This window comes from Dipteris shenzhenensis, chromosome 16 (assembly GCF_047967505.1).
Source record: "Dipteris shenzhenensis isolate YYH24624 ecotype China chromosome 16, Dip_SZ_1.0, whole genome shotgun sequence".
In the NCBI taxonomy this organism is placed as follows: Eukaryota; Viridiplantae; Streptophyta; class Polypodiopsida; order Gleicheniales; family Dipteridaceae; genus Dipteris; species Dipteris shenzhenensis.
This window is the reverse complement of record NC_141611.1, coordinates 35,077,696-35,099,344: the sequence shown is the minus strand read 5'-3', so window position 1 is coordinate 35,099,344 and position 21,649 is coordinate 35,077,696.

Here is a 21,649-nt window from a genome sequence, read left to right as displayed (position 1 = left end):
GTGTAGGCAAAAAAAGGGGCTCCGAGAGCCCTTGTTCATGCTGGTGTGCCAAACGGCAAGATGGTGACCCAATTTCCCCCCAATATATAGGTTATATAGTTTATATATTTAGTTATATAATATGCGCACACACACACACGCATGCACACACACACACTTATTATCCTAACCAAAATCTCACAAACGATCCACCAGTATAGGAATAAGTGTTTGGCATTATTGGTCTTCTGGTTGCATGGCTTTATTAATTTCCTTGTCCTGCACTCAATCAAATCTAGTATGTTTGATTGGATGTTTTATGCGTTTTGCTATGGGAGTGGGTGTCTTATCCCTTGTCCCCCTATATGCCCTCACTATTGGCCTATGGTCAACCCCACATTCCAACTAGGTGGCATCGGTTGTCCATGGTTAGCACGACTCCCTATTAGTTGAACCTTATATTCACTAGGGGGTTCCTCCAATATCCCATAAATGCCAAACACCCATGTGTCTTTAGCAAGTACTAATGGATAAATCACCCCCTGTCGATACCCTTAAAGACACTTAATTGGCATACTGAAATCCAAAGCACTCTAAATGAGTGGTAGGAGATATAGACTAGGACCATAGTACATCCTCAGGTAATACACGCTTGGATTTCCCCCCACTTTGCTTCTACTTACTTGCTTACCTTTGCTAATATCTATTACCTTCCTTGGCGACTCGCTTCACTTCTTCCTTCATTTCATCTCCCTTGTTCTCCCTCTCTAAGTTTTCCCCTCAAGTTTCCCCTCTACCAGGTAGCTCTCAGGCCTTCTTCAAGGCCTTCATCCTCCCTACGGGCTCAGCCTACCCATGCATAGCTCTCTTTTCTCTCCCCCTTTACCCTCATATGGATTCATCCCTCTCGCATGGTTGCTGCCTTGATTGCGAGCCTCATAGCCATTCCTCAGCTGCCACTTTTATGAAATATCAATATGGCAAAAGCTTGCCTAGCAAGCACAAGCATGGTGTCAATGCAAGCTGCAATTACTGATTCATCTCCATTAGATTAGGTGAGATTGCATTTTTTATGTGGCTTGCAAATAATCCATGAGTAGTCTTGATCCTCTTCATCTATTTTTGATGTCCTTGATTGTGAGTCCTAAATCTACCCATAGGAACCTAGCTAGTTTATATCTACGTTGTGGCTCCACACTTCATGGAACTCTTGCTTTATCTTGTCTCATCTATGCAACTAAAACTATCTACTATTGCTTTACATAATCGCACTCACGCTATTATTGTTCTTCCCCATAGACTTAATCTATATTATGGGCAACTTTAACTTATAGAATGCTTTTAATTCACTTCAGAAGCCTGGGCTCTATCACACTCCCCTCTCATTCAATTACATAGATAGTTTGTTGGCTCTTTCCCATGGCTTTCGCAGGAAGAGCAAGGTATAATCAGTATGCTGGGTTTCGAGGCTTTTTGTCACCTATAGATATATCGGGGTTGTCGTTTGTAGTATACATGTAGCTTAGGACCTCGAGTCGTATTCCGGCGAGAGACATAGGCTTAAGTGTGGTAAGCAAACATAGTGCATGCATGTGTAAAAGGAACGTGTATCATCATGGTTGAGGTAAGGAGGTTCAAGATTTTAGAAGAGGTTCAAGTGTTAGAAGGTGGTTCCAAAGTTTAGAAGGAGGTTCCACGGTTAGAAGGATCTCCAAAGTTTAGAAGGAGGTTCCAGGGTTAAAAGGAGGATCCAAGGTTGAGGGTAGAGTACATGGTGGATAACTTGTCTCCCTTGTAGATCATGGAAGAGAGGAAGGAGGAGTAGGGAGGAGGAGGAGAAGGAGGGAGGAGGAGAGGGAGAGGATGGGTTACAAGGTTGGAGGAGAGGGGAGAAGGAGTTGCAAGGTTAGGACATGCTTTTGGACATGGAGTGCAAGGAAGCATGGACACTTGAGACAATTGCTAGGAATGCCAAAGTAGAACTCAACACAATGCCCCAAAGAGTGTGGGCTTCATTCCATTATGGGGTATTTATACAAGTTGGAGAGCTTCTCTCTCTGCATGTAGAAATTGTAAGACGTTCTCTCTCTACATGTAGAACTTGCATATAGAAGTTGCACGTAGGAGTTGCATGTAGAACTCACATGTACAACATGCATGTAGGAATCTCATGTAGAACTCGCATGTAGGAGTTGCATGTAGAATTCACATGTAGGAGTTGCATGTAGAACTCGCATGTAGGAGTTGCATGTAGGAATCGTATGTAGAACTTGCAAGTTGGATTTCTAAGAGGGATTATTTCTAGCCTTATGCAAGTACAAGCGGAGCTTTGCGGCTACTCTACACACACATTTTGTTCTACCTAAGTCCATGTTGGCATGGAGACAACATACTCTCGTATCCATTTTATTACCTATCCTTCGGTTATGGCTTATTACGAGCACGTGCCTAGATTGCCATGCCTTTAGTCTAGTGGCTATGGAACTTGTGTCATGCCAGTTGATCCTGCTGTAAAGCCTTGGCACCATAAAATTTTTGCTCAGTTTCCAGGTAGCTTGTATCCACCATTTGTTGAGATATGTGGCGTGCTTCTAAGAAGATCACTCTTTGATAGAGCCGGCTTGTAATTTGAGCATCGATCTATTGATTGGGGTTGAAACTGAGTGGAGGAAAATGGGTATCGAGGTAACATGGGATCTCAGAATGAATTCCAATGTTTTACAGAATATAGCACTTAGGCGAAGGAAGCGATCAATGTTGCCGCACATTATTTTCTCATGCTGTTGAAGTGCTCGGATCATTGTGCCTTGGATATTCCATTCTACACCAGAGTATGGTTCGATCATTAGCCAATCAATGTTTCGATCTTCATCCAAAGTGTGTATGTTGGCTTCCCATTTTTTACATCATGTGACTGCATAGAACTTGGGATGGGTTCTGAGACATGGAGGTGCACATAAGTACTCCTTCAAGAAGATTACATCAAAGAGCTTGGGATGGTGCCAATCAAGATGTGGATCCAATTTGCTTATCCAACCTTCACTAATTTGATGCTACGAAGGTTGGTAGGAAAGTTGTCCAGGGTCCACCACCTAGAGTTTTCATATTAGGATATTTGCTCCAAAACTCCTTGATGGGGTTACTGGGAAGTGGTATCCCATCAAAATCATACCCATCATTGGAACTTGGCATGGGAGTACGACATGGGGGAGAAATATGGAAGAGTGTTAGTTGTGGAAGGGGGAGTAGAGGGGAGGGGGGGAAGAACTGGGCAAATGGTTTGAGCAGCTTGGTAATTCTCAAGGGTAGGATTAGCAAGGGAGGGAAGAAGCTAGGTGTGAGGGGCTCATAATTTTGTGACTGTTGGGTTAGTTGAAAATGGTGAGAGGCATGAGCAAAGAGACGATGGAGGGAATAGATGTTAGGATGGAGCTCGGGGAAGGTTAAGAGGGTGGTAGCAACAGCAAGGGTAAGTGAGGTTATGAGGTTGGCAGAGAGAGTGGTTAGATATGGGAAGTTGGATGTGAGATAGGCCCTGTCATTTTCTGACACTTCTTTTTGTTGGTGCGATGGGATCATTTGCTGCATGGGTGGGATGTCGGTTATGTCATGCCTTGCAAATAATAGTGATGGCCTTTGTAGCAATGGCAACAAACCAGCAATAACTCTGAGGGGAAGACTACCCATGAGGCATACATATGCAATGAAAGCATCTGTCCTGAGTGCTATAAACCGGCATGTGTAGATAGGCAGAAGATATTTTTCTCATCTTTGGACAAGTCTTGGCAAATTATGTCCAGAGTTTTTGGTCCCTATGGAATGTTCCCATTTGATTGTTGGATGAGTAGATATGATCCTAATTTGGAGTTGCTTCCATTGGATAAGCACGTGTGTGTTGAGGTGATCTTCCACTTGTAGAGTAGCCACCACAAGCTCTTGGTACACCACCGTTGTGCAGTGTAGTGGGGCTTCATTGGTGTTGTCTTCCATTGCCTCATTGTTGTGCAATAGCAATTGGAGTTCAAGCTTGGAGATGATTATCTTTTGGGAGTGCATCTCATTCATTTTTTCTTTGTATTTCTGGTAGATGGTTGTATATGCCTTCTCAAGCTTTTTCATTTGCAAGGTGACCTTTGCCTGTTGAGGAATGTCTTCAGTGGGGTATTGGACCATTGGTCCAAGACTTGTGCTTGTGAATTGTTGGCCTCTTGAGCAAGTTGGTCCTTAAAGATTCTGCATTCCCTTCTAAGCTCGTCAATGCTGAAGGCACATATTGCCAAAGATTGTTTCATGTCTTCAAGCTTGTCTTTGCAATCCTAGGGCTCTTCTTCTTTATGAATTAGAGTGAGTCGAGCTTGTTCCACTACCTATATCTATTGAGCATGTGCAGATGTCAAGGAGTTATAGTAGGTCTGTAGGATTACCGTCGCTTGTATTGCTATTGTCAGCTGTGTTTGACTTTGGTGGAAGTTGGAGGTCACATCCCTCACTACCTTCTCTTGAGCTTGGAGAGCTTGGTTCATGCGCACTTCTTCTACCTCCTTCTCATCTATCTATGCCCGAAGTACCTTGACCTCTCTAGCGATTGCATGGAATTGGTCTTCAATTTCTGTTGCAGTCTGTCTATCCAATTCTCTTGCATATTCTTCCTTGGCCAAGCTAGTGAATAACTCTGACATTTGGATCATTTGGCTATCTTGATGTTGGAGAATGACAAACGGTAATCAGGACTGGCGATACTGCTGATACAAGTGGTGCCCATGTAGCCATCCTAATGATTCTGTAGTACTTGTGGGAGGTTGTTCCAATGGTATTTTAGTCCCTTGTGTACAATATCATACTATTGATTTGGCACTAGCTCCCCTTGTGGCTCATCGAATGGCATGGCATCGATGGGTGGTTCTATTGATGATGTAGCCTCAGGCTCTAGTGCTGATCTTTCCTCAGGCTTTGGTGCCAATCTTTCCTTAGGCTCTAGTGCCAATCTTGCCTCAAGCTCTGATTGCTGCTGTTGTTGGAGATATATTGGTTGCAGTTGTGCACTGAGCTGTAGCATCTCATGGGTCAATTCCTCAATCTCGACCTCTAGAATAGGTATTTCTTCTAAGGCATCTACACTTCTCAATGTGATAGTAGGAGAAGTTGGTGACGGCTCACTTGGCACCATGTGTTGGCAGTGAGAAAGCCCTTTAAATGATTGTACTGTCGAGGATAATGTTTAGTGGGCTTTGACGTATAGTGATTGTACCGTGCTTGCCCACCTATGCATTGCTAGAGTGGTAAGAATGGAGAAAGTCCCTGATGTATGTGGTCATTGTAGGATTGTACTCCAAGAATTTTAGGCTCTCATGCAAACTGCCTAGACCCATTTGCTCTAAGTAAGATGTTGCTTCCTGGGAAAGAGCATAAGTTGATGTAGGTGGCCAAACAAGTTCCAGTGACTGGGCCCTGTCAATGGTTGTGTAGGCTGGTGGTGACTGGGGTGACATTTGTTCTTCTTGGTCATGCATTGAATCCTCTTCGGAGCTATCGCTCTAGACCACAAATGCTTGTGGTCGCCACGGTTGAGAGGATGCACATGGCTGCGAACTCTAGAGGGGGTCTCGTGGTTGAGGTGGTGGGCTCTTTCTGTGCATCCTCTTTAGTGGTGGCATCTTTTTTGAAGCTGCATCCATGTGCATGTGTTGTACCATTGATCATTATATTGGTTGGCAAAATGGAACTAGAGAGATATTATTTTTATACATGCTTTAGAGTGTGGAATGAAAGTATGTGGCACATTTATTCATGCAATCACCTATGTGTCTAAGCGAAAGTGTGTGAGTGCACGTGACCTAGTAGCTAGATAGGGACTAACTATATGCTTTTTTTGTTGCTGGGATTTCATAGGGTAGCTAGAACTCAGGCATCACTTTTGAGCCCTAGGTTAAAATTGATTGATGCTACCTATATGTGCGAAGATGTACATATGCAAGTGAGTGCTCGTGATACAATCAAATCCTAACTAAGGAAGACTTGGTTTCCCTAACCTTCAGTTTTGTCGGGGATGGCTTGCGTGTTGAAGTAGTAGCGCTTCAGTCGGCTCCCATTTATTGTTGTGTTGAATTGGACTCCATCCAATGTTTCTAGCACCACAACTTTGATGGGATTCATCTTTCTTACTCGGTAGGGTCCTTGACCTAGATACTTCATTTTCCCTTGTGTACTTTGGCATTGTATAACAAGACCAAGTCACCTTCCTTGATGTCTATAGCTTTAAGATTTCTATCAAACCATGCCTTTCTTCTGCATTTTTGTGTTGTCATGGCATGGTAGGCAACTAGTCTTGTCTCTGTATGCTTCTCCAACTGATAGAGTCCTTCTTTCAAGGATTCATGGTCTCCCATGCATTCTTGTACTGCTATGCATAGGCTTGGTATTACAAATTCTAGTCGGACCACAGCTTCAAGGTTGTACACCAATTGAAAAGGTGTGTTCCCTGTACTGAGCTTGAGTGTGGTTCTGTATGCCCATAAGGTTGCATTCAGTTTCTTTGCCCAATCAGAACACTGTGGTTCTACTACCTTGGTGAGGATAATGCATAATATTTTGTTGGTGGAATCAGCCTGTCCACGGGGGTAGTAGGGTGTGCTTTTTTTATGGATTACCATAAAGCTAGACAAGAGTTCTTGGATTACCTCATTGACAAAATGTGTGCCTCTTCCGACACAATTTTAATGGGGCATCTGAATCGGGCGATCACATTTTCGTATAAGAATCTTGCTGTGCTTCTGGCATTTGCCTTTCTAATTGCTTTAGCTTCAGCCCATTTTGTAAAGTAATCAGTGGGCACAATGATGTAGTTGCCTGTGTTGCTTTTGCTACTGGATGGATGGGACCCACATAGTCAATCCCCCATTTTTCAAATGGTTTTTGTGCAACAACTATTGTTAGGGGATTGAAGCTTTTGTGTTGTGCTTTAGTATTATGTTGGCATACATCATAGCCTTTTACATATTCATAGGAATCTACCCATAGTGTTGGACACTAGTAGCTTGCAAGGAGATTTTTTCTTGCTGTGGATTCCCCTTGGAAGTGTCCTCCTGCAATGCCTTCATGGACTTCACTGAGGATTGGTATGATCTCATGAGGCATTACACATCTTCTTAATACCTCATCCTTGCCCATCTTGTATAGTTGTCCTGCAATGAGTTGATAGGGTGTAGCCTTTAGAATTAGTTTTCTGGCATCTACTGCTTTCATTTCAAGGGGTGGTCTTCCTATCATTAAGTACCCAATGATATCTCCACACCACTCGGGAATAGCATCTATTTGAAATAGTGTGGCATCTGGTAAGTCATCTTCTACTCTAGTGGCTTCTTCTCCCGACTTGACACAAGACATGTGATTGGCAATGTAGTGTTGGGCACCTTTGCGAATCACTATTTTGAAGTTGAATTCTTGAAGCAAGAGGAGCCATCTGGTTATTCTTCCTATTGTACATGGGCGGTTCACAAGATAAAGCAATGCTTGATGGTCGGTGTAGAAGACAAAATCATTTTTGCCAGTAGATAGTGCCAAAATCTCCTTACACTATACACCATTGCTAGGGCTTCTCTTTCTATGGTGGTATTGTTGATCTCTGCATCATTGTATTGTCGACTAGTGAAGTAGAATGGGTACTCTTTCTTATGTTCACCAGGTTGACAAAGCACACTCCCAATTGCATACTTGGATCCATTAGTATGAACATGAAAATCAATATCCCAATTGGGAGATATAAGGATTGGTGCTGTGATTAGGCGCCACTTTAAAAGCTCAAAGGTTGGGTCGCACTCTTCTATCCATAAGAATTCCACTAATAATTTGTAAAATCATGTGTGAGTGGAGGATCTACCTGTAGCACCTTAGCATCAATCTACAAGAAGATGGGGTCTAATGAGTGGCAGTTGTCAATGGTTGCTAATGTTTGTATCCAGTTATTCACATTACTTTGTGAATTGCCTGCTATGGCATGCTATTACAAGGGAGCTGATTTCTTGAGATTATCGTTGAAGATGTGTCATCCAATGCTCTAGGCACAATTGGTGGTTTTATAGCTCATGTTCCCACATTCACCTTGACTGTGATGTCACGATTCCAGATTGTCAATCTATCAGTTCCCTAGTCATGGAGGACTGATGCTTCCCGTGAATCATCATGGCAAGGCGTATGTTGAAATTAGCCTTTTGCATTGGTGGGAGACCCCATTCATCATAGAGATCCTTTGATAGGACATTTACACCTGCTCCACCATCCACTATGGCTTGGAATTCATTATATGCCTTGTGGATCAAAGGCACAGTAATGTTGCATATGTCGTCTCTCTCACCCATCTGCACAGGGATATCTTTGATGTCGCTCATAGGTGGAGAGGGATTTGCGAGTTCAATCCATCCTTTGAAACTCGCCCAAAGATCGAGACAATTCCGCCGATGGGAATTAACACAGGGCAACTCAGGATGCTAGAGAGTGCAGCTCCTTCAAGTTGATGTGGTGGGACATTATGTTGTGGAGTCTATTGTTGGAATAGAGGCTCGAGTACAGTATCAATACTTTGTGGGGACAAGTCATGGATTGGGTCTTGAGCTTGTTTCTCAGCCTCAAATTGAGCTTGTTCCTTTTATACCCATTGTTGAAGTGCCTAAAAACGAGCCTTCTTCACCTTTGCATTTGGTTATGGAGATTCTTTTATTTGAGGCTCGGGTGTTGATGTGGATGAGCTTGGCTGCTCATTGCTTGGCGAAGGTGGAGGCACTTATGCTTTTTTTTTAAGAAGTTGCTTTGGTTGGATTGGAATGCTAGGGTCCTTGGTGGCCTCTTTCAGTTGCTATGTAATTACATTCACAAGTTGTGATATTACACTTGCCGAACACAGACTTTGATGGTCCACCCCAATGATGCCGATTGGGATGTTAGGCTTAACCTCTTTTTGTTGTGGGACTTTATTTTTTATGGGACAATCCATACAGGCATGTCTTATGCCACAATCTCTGCAGAGTGGTTGGAAACTCGCGGGGCTACCACGATGAGGGCACTCTGCGATCCAGTGATTTTCTCCACAACCGTAGCACTTGATTGGTACTCGATATGTGTTGGGACATACTTGATTTGCATAAATTGGTATTAGACCCTTTGCATTTTCTACATAGTACACTGGGTATTTTGTTTCATACTCAAATGATGACTCTACTTCCTCGGCTTGTAATTGATGTATTGGAACTGCCTGAGGAGATGGATTTGGTGCTCTTGGATATGGTCATGGATTCAAATTTTTGAGTAGTTGTGGGACTTGTGTCCGAATAGGAATATGATTTAGCCTCAGAGTTGGGGGCACTTGTGCAAGTGTCGGTTGCCTGTACACTGGCATGGGTGCCGCTTGGTATTGTTGAGGTCGAGGTGGTTTGTTGCGCATGTTGAAGATGCAACTTTTTTCATCATGGCCGCTGACGACACAGATATGGCACCACAACCTTGGCAATGGATTTGTTTGTGCAGTGATCCTGGCTCTTAGGACTGGGCACTCATTTGCTACATGATTGGCCAGGCAGTGTGGACACTAGACATTTTCTCGTCGTGGATATGTTTGAGTTGGTAGCTGAGACAAGTGAAGTTTTTATTCCATGGCTTCCATCATGTCTTCTTTCAGTTTCATGGTCATGGCCTCTAGGCAATCTTCATTTGATGTTTCGGCAGTGGACTTTGATTTGCCTTTTTGCGAGTGCTTATCTCGTGCATTAGATCTGCCATCATCACTGCTAGTGTCAGAGTCGTTCATGCCATCCTTGATGTCAATGGCTGTTGCATGAGCAGCACTGAATGTTTCATAGCTGATAATCTTTTTCATATCCTTTCGGATTTTCGTTCTTAGTTCTGCAATGAACCAGGCCATGGGGTACTTTGCATGGGGACATGGGTCACATTTGGTGATTAATCTTTTCATCTTACCCAGGTACGTGCATACATTTTCTCGACAACCTTGTTCGATCTTGCTTAGATAAAGAGCGGGATCATCTTGTAGCCTCTCCATTTGAAAGCGTCTTTTAAATTCTATTTGAAGCAGGTCCCATGTGGCTTGCTCTTCCACTAGAAGGTCTAGGTACCATTCAGACGCTTCATCAGTTAAGGCCATGGGAAACCAAGCCACCTTGGTTTCATGGGATTGATCTCCACCTGCTCGGCATGCAGCATCAAAATGCTGGAGGAATCATCGGGCTAGATCTCCCCTACCATTATATTTGGGAAGTTCCAATTTTCCCAAGGGGTTCCTACCTTTATTGTTACTATTTCTTCGATTAAAGAAATTGTCAGCCTCTGCATCGAGGTTGATATCCCCATCATTGTCGCGATGGCGTCCAGCCATGTTGTGGCATGGAGGAGTTAAAGGGATTGCTTGATTTTTAGGGGGGGATTTGGGGTAGAGGATTGTCAGGGGTGGTGGTTGTAACAGAGTTGTACGTAGATTTGGTGAGTGTTGGAGTTGGAAGCGTTGGTCAGAACGTAGCTGCATGCAAATTGGGCGAGATTTGCAAAGGGTGTCTCTACCCCGCAAGTATGGAATGTTGATGTAGTTTTTTTTGGAGAGTTAGAGTGGTGTTAGTTTTATAGGGACCATCGTGTTACTAATGTGCCTAAGATTATCCCACATGTGTAGGGAAATGTGCCGGTGTAGATGGATCGTCAATCGAAGGTCATGGCGTAAACATATGAGCGAATTAGTGCGAAATGAGGCCCACACGGGGGTGCGAATGTGTGAGTGCTAGGGATGCCAAAATGGTGTGCAATGGGTTGGAAAAATGCCCTGTAGCGTGGTGTTTCTGTGTGTGAAAGTTTGGTTCAAACGGGGTCCAGTTTGGGTCCCAAACGGGCACGATACGAAGTGTCAAGAAGTAGGGATAAAATTGGCCTTTTTGGGGGGGGGGCCTTGGTGTTAAGGTTGGTGTGAATGGACTTTAAGTCCAACAGAGGGGTTTGAACCAATTGAATTTCAATTAGGCTAACTAGCCTATAACCTCCTCAGTTACTATAACTGGATAGTTAGTTTAACTAACTTAACGACTTTCACTAACTACAGTTAGGCTCTAACTAAAGGTTACTTAAGCTAACGTAGCTATTAGTAACTAACCTAGGCTAAACCTAACTAAGTTAAACTAACCTAGCCTAAGTTAAACTAACCTAACATAGGTTAAACCTAACTAGGGTTATATTTAGGATTAGGTTAAGGTTTTTTCAATATAAATTAATTAAAAACATTCGAGGGGGGGTCACGTTGCGACCGTCGGGAGTATGTGAGGGGGAGGGCGTTTTCATGAATGGGGGGGGAAGGGGAGTATGGAGTGGAGAGGAGGGGAGGGGGGCTGGTGAGGGGAGGGTGGAGGAGAGGCTGGCGAAGCGGAGGGGAGAACGCACAGGAGGGGAGGGGGAAGGAGGCAGAGGAGGGAAGAGAACCGAAGTGGGCGCTACACGTTGGTGTAGTGAGGGGCGAGGCAGGCGTCGCCATGTGGCATGCACCACCATCATAGATGGGTGAGGGTAGTGTCACGAGCGCATCGCTGCGGGCATTTCTACATGTGCCGCCACTGCATGGCCATCGTGCAATGTAAGGCAAGGGCTTTAGAAGCCCTTATGAGGGCTTTAGGCCCATGAGTGGAGCGACCAGCGAGGGGAGTACAGAGAGAGGGGGGATTAGAGAGAGAGAGAGAGAGAGAGAGAGAGAGAGAGAGAGAGAGAGAGAGAGAGAGGGGGGGTAGAGAGAGAAGGAGAGAAAAGAGAGAGAGATGGGGGGGAAAGATAGAGAAAGAGAGAGAGAGCGAGAAAGGGGGAAAGAGAGAGAAAGAGAGACAGACACAGAGAGAGAGAGAGAGAGAGAGAGAGGGGGGGGGGGGGGAGGGGGAAGAGATGGGAAGGGGGTGGTGGTGGAAGGGGACATGGGGAGAGGGTGGTCGTGGAGGGGGAGATGGAGGACCGGGGGGGTGGAGGATATGGAAGGGGGGGTGTTGGAGGGTGGAGATGGGAGGGAGGAAGGGAAGGGGGGGGGGAGAATGGAAGAGGGGGAGCGGGGGGAAAGGGGTGGTGGAGATGGAGGGGAGGGTGGTGGAGAGGGGGGTGGGGGGGTGGAGATGGGAGGGGGGAGGGAAGGGGGGGGGAAGAATGGAAGGGGGGGGGGGGAGAATGGAGGGAGGGGGGGAAGTGGAAGGGATGGTGGTGGAGGGGGAGGGGGAAAAAGAAAAAAGAAAATACATGACGGACGGAAAACTTTGACAGATATCCAAAGGGAGGAAGAGATGGTCACCTGAACGCTCTCCAAGTCTTTCTCAATGTAACGGGATTGTTGAGGACCAATGGATGGTGGGTGGATGGCTAGGTTATCGCTGTGAGATGGGCTCAAAGTAACTTACCATGTGAGGGTGGGAGTAGGGTGGTGGTCGATGGAGAGGGAGGAGTGTCTTGCATAGGGCTCGGAATGGGGAAGAGGATGGGGGCAAGATGTGAAAGAAAAAGTATGAGAGGGATGGGTGCTTTTTTATAGGGAAGGAGGGGGAGTTGTGGATTTAGTCAAACACGTGCACCTTTGAATTTGTCCAAGTTTGACTAGGGAGGTGTTTTAATTTTTCTTTTGGGTTATGGCATTTAGAACCTTTAATCATTGATTGCCTATAACTTTTGGTGGTTGTGTCAGAATGTGCTTCCATAAAAAGGAGAAATGTTTAGAATTTCAAGCTCTACACTTTGACAACCATCACATGGTATGATTTATTACTTAAGGTGTTGTTCCTCTAGAAAACATGAATTTTCCTAAATCAGTAACGAAGAGTTTCAGCTAGGAATTATTTATTTATTTTTTACTTGAGTTGGAAAAATTTTAGCCCTCCTAGCTCGAGTCATATGCTCATGAAAGTTCAAAGTAGTTTTTTTTTTACACATACTTGCATGTGTTTACTCATTACTTGAGATGCTAGTCTCCCTAGTAGTGGCACCAAATGTTGGCTCTTTTCCATAGCTTTTGCAGGAAGAGCAGGGTATAATCAGTATGCCAGGTTTCGAGGCTTTTTGTCACCTCCAGATGTGTAGCTTAGGATCTTGAGTCATATTCCGGTGAGAGACGTAGGCTTAAGTGCGAACACACTATTCAAAAATTTTGGACTTTCTCTCCTAGTTTGGACTTTTTTTTGGAGCATATCCTCTCCACTCAACTTCACTTAGTGAGCTCAAAAATTGGGTCTTTTAGAGCACTGAATGGGTCACTTATATACAAATATGGCCTTATTAAGCTAAAAAGTCAAGTGGTGACCTCTAATATAAAAAAATATGACTCAATGAAGCTATAATTCCCAAACTTGTGCATGGTGCCCCCATCGAATAGCTATAATAATAATAATAATAGTAGTCTCCTAACTCCACTTTAATTTTAACACTATACTGATAAAGTGAAAATATGACACCATATGAAAAGAGTTTATTGAATTCAATAAATAAGTGGTGTATAGATACACCATTTTTTTGAAAAAAAAAAGTTTGTTGAATTCGATATACAAGTGGTGTATAGATACACCCTTTTTTTGAAAAGCAAAGCATACAATACATTATCTTATTGGTGGTGTATAGATACACCATTTGTATGGAAAAAAGCATACAAAACATTATCTTATAATGCATCTGAATCTCGTTCAAATTCATCAGGTTCATGTAATGTATTTGTGCTTGATGGATCAAGTATTGCCAAATGATGTTTAATATGGACACGGATTAGGGATTGTGATACATTTTTCAACATTGTATCCATGCTTCTTTTTAAAACTTCATGTCGTCGATTTCCAGCAATGAATAATGCTACTCACTTCCACCTCTGTTAATCCCTCATTATTTAGAACCCATTCATGTTTCTTTCGCAAGCATCCCTCATAGAGTTGTTTTATTGTATATCTTCTTAGGAGATTTTTCAATGGCTTTGGTTCATACCATAAAGTTGTGAATGTTATAGGAGGGCCACCTTGGTCATCCAACTTTGAACCTCGGGGGGGGGGGGGGGGAAAGAGAGTGGTGGTAGAGGGGGTGGTGGTGGAGGGGGAGATGGAGGAGGGGGGGTGGAGGATATGGAAGGGGGGGTGTTGGTGGGGGGGTGGTGGAGATGGGAGGGGGGGAGGGAAGGGGGGGGGGAGAATGGAGGAGGGAGAGGGGGGGGGAAAGGGGTGGTGGAGATGGACAGGGGTGGTGGAGATGGAGGGGAGGGTGGTGGAGAGGGGGGTGGTGGGGTGGCGATGGGAGGGGGGGAGGGAAGGGGGGGGAAGAATAGAGGAGGGGGGGGGGATAATGGAGGGAGGGGGGAAAGTGGAGGGGATGGTGGTGGAGGGGGAGGGGGAAAAATAAAAAAGAAAAAAATGACGGACAGAAAACTTTGACAGAAATCCAAAGAGAGGAAGAGATGGTCACCTGAACGCTCTCCAAGTCTTTCTCGATGTAACAGGATTGTTAAGGAACAATGGACAGTGGGTGGATGGCTAGGTTATTGTTGCGAGATGGGCTCGAAGTAACTTACCATGTGAGGATGGGAGTAGGATGGTGGTCAATGGAGAGGGAGGAGTGTCTTGCATAGGGCTTGGAATGGGGAAGAGGATGGAGGCAAGATGTGAAAGAAAAAGTATGAGAGGGATGGGTGCTTTTTTATAGGGAAGGAGGGGGAGTTGTAGATTTAGTCAAACACATGTGCACCTTTGAATTTGTCCAAGTTTGACTAGGTAGGTGGTTTTAATTTTTCTTTTGGGTTATGGCATTTAGAACCTTTAATCATTGATTACCTATAACTTTTGGTGGTTGAGTCAGAATGTGCTTCCGTAAAAAGAAGAAATGTTCAGAATTTCAAGCTCCACACTTTGACAACCATCACATGGTCTGATTTATTCCTTAAAGTGCTATTTTTCCAGAAAACATGCATTTGTCATATTTTCACTTTATCAGTATAGTGTTAAAATTGAAGTGGAGTTAGGAGACTACTATTATTATTATTATAGTTATTGGATGGGGGCACCATGCACAAGTTTGGGAATTATAGCTTCATTGAGCCTTTTTTTTTAATATTAGAGGTCACCACTTGACTTTTTAGGCCATATTTGTATATAAGTGACCCATTTAGTGCTCTAAAAAACCCAATTTTTAAGCTCACTAAATGAAGTTGAGTGGAGAGGACATGCTCCAAAAAAAAGTCCAAACCAGGAGAGAAAGTCCAAAAATTTTGAATAGTGTGTTCACATTTAAGCCTATGTCTCTCACCGGAATATGAGTCAAGGTCCTAAGCTACACATATACTACAAACGACAACCCCGATATATCTGGAGGTGAGAAAAAGCCTCCGAACCCAGCATACTGATTATACCCTACTCTTCTTGCAAAAGCTGTGGGAAATAGCCAACATTTGGCACCGCTACTAGGGAGACCAGCGTCTTAAGTAATGAGTAAATACACACAAGTATGTGTAAAAAACAAACTACTTTGAACTTTCATGAACATATGACTCAAGAGCTAGGAGAGCTCAATTTTTTCCAACTCAAGTAAAAAATAAAAAAATAATTTCTAGAGAGTTTGTTGAATTCAACAAATAAGTGGTGTATAGATACACCATTTTTTTGAAAAAAAAGAGTTTGTTGAATTCAATATATAAGTGGTGTATAGATACACCCTTTTTTTTATAAACAAAGCATACAATACATTATCTTATTGGTGGTGTATAGATACACCATTTGTATGGAAAAAAGCATACAAAACATTATCTTATGCATCTGAATCTCGTTCAGAGTCATCAGATTCATGTAATGTATTTGTGCTTGATGGGTTAAGTCTTGCCAAATGATGTTTAATATGGACATGAATCAAGGATTGTGATACATTTTTCAACATTGTATCCATGCTTCTTTTTAAAACTTCGTGTCGTTGATTTCTAGCAATGAATAATGCTACTCACTTCCATCTCTGTTAATCCCTCATTATTTGGAACCCATTCAGGTTTCTTTCACAAGCATCCCTCACAGAGTTGTTTTATTGTATATTTTCTCGAGAGATTTTTCAATGGCTTTGGTTCATACCATAAAGCTATGAATGTTATAGGAGTTCCCTTGTCATCCCTTTCTATCTTAGTAACCTTTGCAACCCAAATTGGGCCACCTTGGTCATCCAACTCTGAACCTAGATCAAATGCCCAAACTACAACAAATAGACCCTCTTCAATCTCATTAGATGGTATAAACTCTGGTAAGGTTTTGTCTCCGTTCTTGCCACAATATTTTCGAGGTAAAAGGCATTCCTCTGCTTCCTCCATATCTACGAACATATTTATATCCAAAGGAAAACTTGGTGACCTAGCTTGTTCCAGCCAAAAGGATTCATAGTATTCAATGCTCATTAAATTTTCTTGTCTTTCTAAAGATTGGATAAGTGCTTCAGTTTATTTAATTGTCTCCAAATTCTTAATTGATTGCACTGGATATTTTTGCATCATACTTTGAAGATGTTTAATGAAGGCTTTCAAGCCTTTCATTTCATCTATGTCAAGTGATTTGTTTTTTGCAAGAACAAATCTAGTTTCCTCCAATGGAATTATTCGTTGTAATAAAGCATATGACTCACTCCATAAATGATCTCCATCTACTGAGTAGTGCTTCCATTGTATCACTAGAATATTGTTATGCATGTAAAATTGAAAGTAGTGTGGATTTGTGTGACCTATTAGGGTATCATCTCCTGCTTGTAAATGTGGCTGTATGAATGCTCTCCAATCCACCATCCTCTCTAGGATAGCCACTTCTGATTCTTCCTTGTGAGACCCTTCAATTTTTTTCCCAATTCGAAATAGCATATCCTCCATTGTCAAAACATCCATTGACTTGAACTCACTAGAGATAACACTGCAGATTTGATCTATGTCTTCATGTGTATGGCCGACAAGAAGAAATCCAACTTCCACTTCTTTAAATATTTTCAAACCAACCAACATAGAGCATAAAGCAAATATATATTTATTCTTGTTCTCTCTCCAACAATTATCAGCTTGTATTCGCAATGTGTTAGGTAAACATCCACAAGCATCCCTAACCTTTCTTATTACTTTTATGATTGATGTAACGACTTGGTTACTATCATGGTTATGCAAACTATCAATCCATACATCACAAAAGATTCGGTATCTGTGTACTAATACTCCACACAAGTGTGTTTTTAGTCCACGTTTGCCCTCCAATGCCAATGATCCGGATACATCTATATCATGGCAAAGTTGTTGTATTCTAATCCATGCCATCAATGGTGATGCACATGGACTTATCGACATGTGAAGTAGCTTCCTCTCTCCAAGAAGCATACAACTTTCGAGCATCCTACACATGACGTAAATGGATTGATCGCCATTTAATATATCTTCCTCGCTGCTACTCACATTTACTATGTTCAATGGCATTTTTTAATTCATCACATGTCTTATATTTTGACATCCTTTGCTTTGATGGTGTCTTGACATGGCAAAAATCTATATGCCAAATTTTGTACAAGGTTGACCATGAAATCATGCTCTCGTCTCTGTCTTGTAAAATTTTATTGACAATTTCTAGGATGACCTTCTTTGTCATTCCCAAAGGAAGATGTTGACATTCGACACGTCCATCTAGCATTGCTTGTTAAAGATGAGGCTGTGGTAATGCATGGTCTTTGAGAACTTCCTTTAATGTTACGGTTGCATTTATAGTGCTTCCATGGCATTTAAGCTTGTAGGTATTTCCATGAATTGTATGAACCAATTTTTCTTTCACCTCTGCCCAGATGGTCCAGTATGTGCCATGTGATAGTCCAATTAACCATTGATATCCTCGATTGCAAATGGGTCTACCATTAACCATGGGTCTCAATCTAGGTTTACAATGCCTTGTGCTCAAATCTTGATTAGTGCCTTGATGAAGAAAGCATGAAAACTCTTGAAGAAGATAGTTATGTTTATTAGGCACTGTCTTACTCCAAATACCAAGGCGTATGGCTGCACAATCATCTTTCCCAACTTTTATGATGCAAAGTCTCTTGCAACAAACTCGCATAAGCATCCTTTCCATATTCTCCTCGGATAACCTTACATGTCTCTTTGATTTTGGAATTGATACCATGATTCTTTGCCTCTTCACACTCACATACTTTCTTTTTGTAAATAGTGTCTTGTGTTTTCTAGTTGTAAGCCCATCAGACCTCAAATCCATTTCCCTTGAACCTTCATCTCTATAATCAAATGCTGTGTGGGCTTGAGAATTATTTGATACCTTATAATATCTTGGAAATGGCAATCTGGTAGACATGTTCATTGATGTCAATTTGTTGCCAATGCCTCTTGAATTTTGTGGTTGAACTCTTTCTCCTTCATAACTCAAGATTCTCCCATCTATATTCTTTGCATGCTAGCAACAATATTACGAACAACATGACAAGTCTCAGATTCTCTGCCCCTTTTGCCCTGTGTTCGAGTGGTAACATCATGATCATTGTCACTAATATCATCAATTCCTATTATTGCATCACTTATCCCATCGATCTTTGCATGTATTTTTCTTTGTGGTCCCATATTATTATTCTCAACACAAGACAAGTCTTCTATATCAGTAAGCATATTTGAGTCACTTGCAACACAAGACAAGTCTTCTATACCAGTGAGCCTGTTCGAGTCACTTGCTACACAGGACCAAGTCTTCTATATCAGTGAGCCTGTTCTGTTAGATATCAATGCTCCACTCTCGTGTAACTATGCAAGAACCAACTAACTCTACTTGTAAGCCCCCCATATGAGGAGAAGGCATTTGAGTAGCTCGGTTATCCAGTAGGTCTTGGTTTGGACACCAGATGGGGGCCATGTGTGGCCTGAGGGCTAGACGGAGTTGGCACACTGCCAACTAGGCTACATGCAAGTACGGGAAGGCATCCCATGACTGACCGCACTGAGGGTAGACGGAGCATTTCTCGGGGCAGCCCATTCTTGGGTTGCAGGTCTCGTTTGGAGCCTCAGATGATCCTGGAGAACGGTTCTATCATGTGGTCGGTGGCCTATTTTGGGACCGACCCCCAGTCGACTGTTTTGGGCAGACTGGGTCAGTCACCCAATTGGGTCTAACCAACTAATAGTGGTGGCTATATAAGAGCAAGCCCATGAAGCCCATTTCATCACTAGCTACAACAACCCTAATTCCTTAGCATCCAGCCTCCGTCCTCTACTGTTTTCAGCATGCCATCAAAGCTTCTCTCACAGGAGCGCACGACGGTTGGGAGGCAGTGCCATCTATTGTATCAGTTTTACAATAATCAAAATTTTATTTCTCCATACTATCTGTTTTCTCTCTTGCATATGAGATCTTGTTATTTATTTAGCACAGACATTGTATTGTTTTCTTACATGTTCGAGTCACTTGCAACATAGGACAAGTCTTTTATACCAGTGAGCTTGTTCGAGTCACTTGTAACACAAGACAAGTCTTCTATACTAGTGAGTATATTTGAGTCACTTGCAACACAAGAAACCTTTTCTACATCAACATCTATTACTATAATGTCCTCAATACCTGTGAGCATGCCACTATGATACTCTTGATCACTACTATAGCTTCTTATCAATTTGGATTCCATTTGTGTTATAGTCCTTTTCTTTTGATAATATTCTATTATGTCTTCCATGACATTGAAGGAAACATGTGGGGGTTAAAGGTCATTGTGCCTTTACCCCGGTTATGTACAATACTCAAACACATATATAAATAAATGAAAAAAGAAGATTAGGGTGGTTTTACACCCACCAAAACTTGTGGCTTTCTATCTCTCTCTCTCTCCTTCTTCCGTTCTTGCTTCCGTTGAGATCACTCTCAACTAGTATCAAAGCCCGAGTGATCTAGCTGAGCGTGCGTGAATGCTTGAAGCTTAGCAGCTCTGTGGGAGGAAGGAGAAGCTCTGTGGGAAGCTTTGTGGGTGACTTTACTTGCATACAAGTGTGCAGAGACCTTGGAGGAACCTTTGGAAAAGCGACTTTGGTTTTGCAAAGTGGTTTTGAGAGCCTGTTAAGAGTTTTCAAACAAAAAGTCGTTTTTTGAGCTTTTCCCTGTTCCGTTCGATGACAAAGACTCCGTATTGACTTGTAGAGGCAACTATTGCTTGCTTTTGGTGTCCACTTCACTTCAAGAGCTTGGAAACACCTTCATTCTTGAATCTGGGATCATTTCATTGGATTTCTGGCTCACTGTGTCAATTTCTGCGTTTTTTGCCCGGGTGTTGGAACTCAAGTTTGGAGCAACCATTTGCAGATCTGTCAGTTCCGGTGGACTCAGGAAGTCCTAAAACCTCTATGTTGCTCATCATTCGTACTCCGGTGGAGTTTACAAGCAGCTCTGTTTCCAAAAACGTTTTTCAGTCCATGTGTTGGTCCCAGTGATTGAGACCACAATTTCCAAAACCGTCTATCCCATTGCATTTCGGACGCCCAAAAACCCCTACCTGTCAGTTCTTGCGCGATTCGGTGGAGGATTTTTAGAGTTATAGATCTCTGTGTATTCGATTTCGTCTCTCTGTTATGCATTTTTCATTCTAAGGTTTTGAAACCTTAGATTTATGCCACATGGCAGTGGATAAGTATTGACTCCCATTTCTCACTCATCGGTTGGGATTTTGGAGTTCTGGTAGAAGAGAGATATTTGCAAATTTTCTTGCTGATTCTGATTATGCAATAGCGCCCATGTTTTGAGGCATCTCAAGTTCTATTTCCAGCAGCGGTCATTACCATGAGACTATGATTTCTTGAGCATACCTTATGCACATCACTCTGGTTGCAGTTTGAGTAGTGTGCGCTCATTCGTGGTGTGCATTGGGTTGCAGTGGATGATTTGTAGGCTATTTGGATGCATTGCGGTCCTTATTGGATGCATTGATAGGCCCGAATTGCCTTGTGGGATGCTATTTTTTATGGACGCTTTGCACATGGATGCTATTTTATGCTGAGGGACAGCTTTGACACATTGCAAGTGATGCACTGATAGTGTTATGCTCTCTTGGATGAGATATTATTGATGTATATGCTAGTGGATGATGTTTATGCTTGAGTCATTTGGCACTTATTGGCATTTTGGATTGCCATTGCAGTTGGCATTTTCTTTTGGGCCAGATTTCACTTTATTGTGGCATACACATTTGGGTGCACTTGGTATTCGGTGTGACTCTCTCTTGTATGCACTAGCATTTGGGATTTTGTTTTATTTGCATTATGGCATCCTCTTCCATGTCTGAAAAAGAGTTTTTCAACATTAAAAAGTTTGATGGAACAAACTTTTCTTTGTGCAAAGAACAGATAAGGGATGTGCTTATTCAAAAGAAGTAGATTAAACCCTTGGTAGGGATTGAAGCTAAGCCTGCAAATATGTCTGAGGATGATTGGAATGAGTTGGATGCATTAGCAAAGTCTACTATTAGACTTCATCTTGCAGAGTTAGTTTATTTCACAGTAGTAAATGAGCAGACTATGGAAGATTTGTGGAAGAAACTGTGTGCCACTTATGAGAAGGAAACTGCCTCTAATAAAGTTTACCTCATGAAGAGGTTGTTTGAGCTGCAAATGAAGGAAGGCATCTCCATTGCTTCTCACTTGAATGAATTCAAT